The sequence below is a fragment of the Castor canadensis genome, chromosome X (genome assembly GCF_047511655.1).
Source record: "Castor canadensis chromosome X, mCasCan1.hap1v2, whole genome shotgun sequence".
Classification (NCBI taxonomy): domain Eukaryota; kingdom Metazoa; phylum Chordata; class Mammalia; order Rodentia; family Castoridae; genus Castor; species Castor canadensis.
Genome location: NC_133405.1, coordinates 16,481,638 through 16,485,704, shown reverse-complemented (window position 1 = coordinate 16,485,704; position 4,067 = coordinate 16,481,638). Strand labels below are relative to the sequence as shown.

At 38.2% G+C, this 4,067-nt stretch overlaps 1 pseudogene; it reads left to right on the top strand.

Annotated features, from left to right (window-relative positions):
• Positions 1–2,976: 2,976 nt before the first annotated feature.
• Positions 2,977–3,585, top strand: LOC109697440 (nascent polypeptide-associated complex subunit alpha pseudogene; annotated as a pseudogene).
• The last annotated feature ends 482 nt before the right edge of the window (positions 3,586–4,067 follow it).

Genomic DNA, 4,067 nt, shown 5'->3' with positions numbered 1-4,067 from the left:
ACCTTGGTTAGATTCATCCCCTCCTCATTCTCCCGCATCCCCCTCCCCGCTTAGAATCATTTCAACAGGTTTCATTGTTCAAATTTCTTACACCTCTACAAAGTACATCCACCATGTTTGCTCTCCTCATGATTGGTTTCTTTCATAAGATTTCAAGGTTTATCTATGCTGTATGATGTAACGGTATTTTGTTCCTTTTATGGCTAAAAACTACTCCATTGTGAGAATATACCATATTTTATCTCTTTATGTATTAATGCACATTTGGGTTGTTACTGTTTTTTTTCTTTTATGAATAGTGCTGCTATGAATGTACAAGTTTTTGTGTGGACATATATTTTCATTTCTCTTGAGAATGAGAATGCTGGGTCACACAATAACTCTGTTTAATTTTTTGAGGAACTGTGAGTCTTTTTTATAATCCAGCTGTATGATTTTGTATTCCCATCAGCAGTACATATTCCCAATCCCTCCACATCCTTGCCAAGGCTTGTTAAAAAAAAGCTTTGATTCTAGCCATCCTAGTGGGTGTGAAGTAGAAGCTCATTGATTTTGATTTTCACTTCCTTCATGATTAATTATGTTGAGCTACTTTTCCTGTGTTCGCTGGCCATTTGTGCATATTTTGTAGAAAAACGTTTTTCAGTTCTTTCCCCCAATTTTAAAATTGATTTATCTGTCATTTTATTATTAAGTTGTTAAGATTTCTTTCTATATTCTGGATACAAGTCTCTTATCAGATGTATGATTAGCAAATATTTCTTTCCCATTCTCTGGGTTGTTCTTTTACTTTCTTTATAACGTCCTCCCAAAGCATAAAGGTTAACAATTGTGTTGATGTCCAATGAATCTATTTTATCCTTTGATAGCCTGTACTATTGTCTAGTCTATGGTTATAAAGATTTATATCCATGTTTTCTTCCAAGCATTTTATAGTTTTAGCTGTTGTATTTAAATCGTTGATTCATTTTTGAGGTAACATTAATGTATGATTATAGATAGGAATCTAGATTTTTTCTTTTCCATGTGGATAGTCAGTTGTCTCAGCACCATTTTTCGAAAAGACTATTCTTTCCTCATTAAATTGTCTTGGCACACTTGTCAAAAATTAATTGACCATAAATGTGAGAGTCGCATTAGACTCATAGCTGTTCTCCCTCAGCCACTTTTCCAATCCATTCCCCACATGCAAATTACAGTGACCTTTCTTGATGTTACATTCAATTCTATCACCTTCTCCCCAACAACACAGTGAACTTAATACACTCCAGTGAGGTCTCTCTATCTTTACTTTATAGGCCAATGTTGTTTTTTCTTTCCAGTCTTATTTGGTTATTATTGACTGAGTTCTATGGGTTTATGGTATGCAATGTGATGTTTTGATATATGTTGCAATGTATGAAGATATATTATGAAATATCAAGCTAATAGCACCTCATATACTAATCATTTTTTTGTGGTGAGACCATTAAAGGTCTACTTTCTTTCTTTTTTCTTTTTCTTTCTTTTTTTTTTTTTTTGGTCGTACTGAGGTTTGAGCTCAGGGCTACATGCTGGCTAGGAAGGTGCTTTACCACTTGAGCCACTCTGCCAGTCCTTTGTGTGTTGGGTAGTTTTGAGATAGGGTCTCAAGAACTATTTGCCTGAGCTGATTTGAACCAGCCCTGATCTCTGCCTCCTGAGTATCTAGGATTAGAGGCATGAGCCACCAGCACCAGGCCAAGGTCTACTTTTTTTATAGCATTTTTCACATATATAATATATTAACTATAGTCAGCATCTTGTGCAATAGCTCTCTAGAACTCATTCCTCCTGTCTGAGTGAAATGTCACATCCTTTGGCCAACATGATCCGCCCCATTACCTTCCTGCCCCAGGTAGCTGCCATTCTACTCCGATTGTATGATTTCGACTTTTTCAGATTTCTTAATTAAGTGAGGCCATACAGTACTTGTCTTTCTGAGCTTGGCTCATCTTATTTAACATAGCGTTCTCCAGGTTCATCTGTGTTGCTGCAAATGACAGAATTTTCTTTTTGTAAAAGCTAAATAGTATTACATTTGTGATTTTATATATATATATATATATTGCATTTTCTTTATCCATTCATCCATCAGTGGATATCTTGGCTATTGTGACTAATGCTGCAATGAACATAAGAATACAGATATCTCTTTGATGTACTGATTTCATTTTCTTTGGTATATACCAAGAACTGGAATTGCTGGGTTATTTTATAGTTTCATTTAAAATTTCTAAGAAACTTCCATACTGTTTTTTACAATGGCTATATTAATTTACATCACCAAAAACAGTGCAAAAGGATTTCCTCTTGTTTCCGTTGTAGCAGGCATTTACCTTTTGTGGTTTGTTGTTTATTTGTTTGGAGCTGGGGATTGAACCCAAGTCCTTCTACATGCTAAGCGTGTGCTCTTCTCACTGAGCTGCACCTCTAACCTCAATTTTTGTCATTTTAGTAAGTCATTCTAATAAGTGTGAGGTGATCTTTCATTGTGTTTCCTCCCATATATACATAAACTGTTTACTAACACCCAGAGTCTACAGACTTCTTTCTTCTTGGGTACAACTACAGTATAGCCACAGTGACCAGGGTCTTGGTGTGCTGGCCTTGGACACAAAGCCTCAGAATTAGCAAAGATTAGTGGTGAGTTCTACTCTTCTTCAGTCATGCCATGTTTTGCAGAGCTTATTGTTGACATTGGCCAGAATCTGCCTGTAGTTTTCATCCTTTACTGCCTTCTGTCTGTTCAAGAAGCAATCTAGGAACTTACACTGGCACAGATTCTGCATAATGGTGATCACATGACTCACCTCATCATTGACGAGTTCTCCTGTTCTCTTAGTGAGGTCAATGTGTGCTTTCCTCAGCACCACAACACCCTCACCCTTAGTGGAAGTGGTGGCAAAGGGTATTTTCAACTGCCTGTCAAAGTTGGTTCCGCGTTCACCTCACAGAATGTCCTGTGAAGCCACAGAAACCGTTCCTGCTACAGAGCTGGACAGGATCTGAAACAGAATCTGACAGTGATGAATCAGTACCAGAGCTCGAGGGACAAGATTCCACACAAGCAACCACACAACTAGCCCAGCAGCTGAAATTGATGAAGAACCAGTCAGTAAAGCAAAACAGAGTGAAAAGAAGGATTGGGAGGCCATGTCCAAACTGGGTCTTCGACAGGTTACAGAAATTACTAGAGTTACTATCCAGAAATGTAAGAATATCCTCTTTGTCATCACAAAAACAGATGTTTACAAGAACCCAGCTTCAGATACTTATATAGTTTTGGGGAAAGCCAAGAGTGAGCATTTATTTCAGCAAGCACAGTTAGCAGCTGCCGAGAAATTCAAAGTTCAAGGTGAAGCTGTCTCAAACGTTCAAGAAAACACATAGACTCCAACTGTATAAAAGCGGAGTGAAGAGGAAGAGGATGATGAAATGAGTGTGGAAGTTAAGGACATAGAACTGGTCATGTCACAAGCAAATGCGTCAAGAGCAAAGGCAGTCCCAGTTCTGAAGAATAACAGTAATGATCTTGTAAATGCTATTATGGAGTTAACAGTGTAACCATTTGAAAGCCAGAAGTTTGCTTTCTGGTATTTCAAGAGGGTAACTACAGAATTGTTTGAAATTGGATTGTATTGTTTATATCATTAATAAAGTTTTGGCTTCCTGTTGGGTGAAAAAAATTGATGTTGAGTGTTTGCAAATTAGGCTGAAACTTCTCAGGGAGCATTAAGATATGGTGGTGGTATGTGTTAATCAGATTTGCATCTCTGTGACAAAATGCCTTAGGAAACCAACTTAAAAGGAAGAAATGCTTATTTTGGCTCACAATTGCAGAGGTTTCATCCCATAGTCACTTGGCCCTGTTACTCTGGGCCCTGTGGCAGGGTGGAACATCATAGTGGAAGTGAAGCATGTGACAGAGGAAAGCTATTCAGCTCATGGTGGCCAGGAAGAAGAAGAGAAGAAGGAGGAGGAAGAGGAGAGGGAGGGAGGGAGGGAGGGAGGGAGGGGGAGGGGGAGAAGAAGAACAAAGAGAGAGA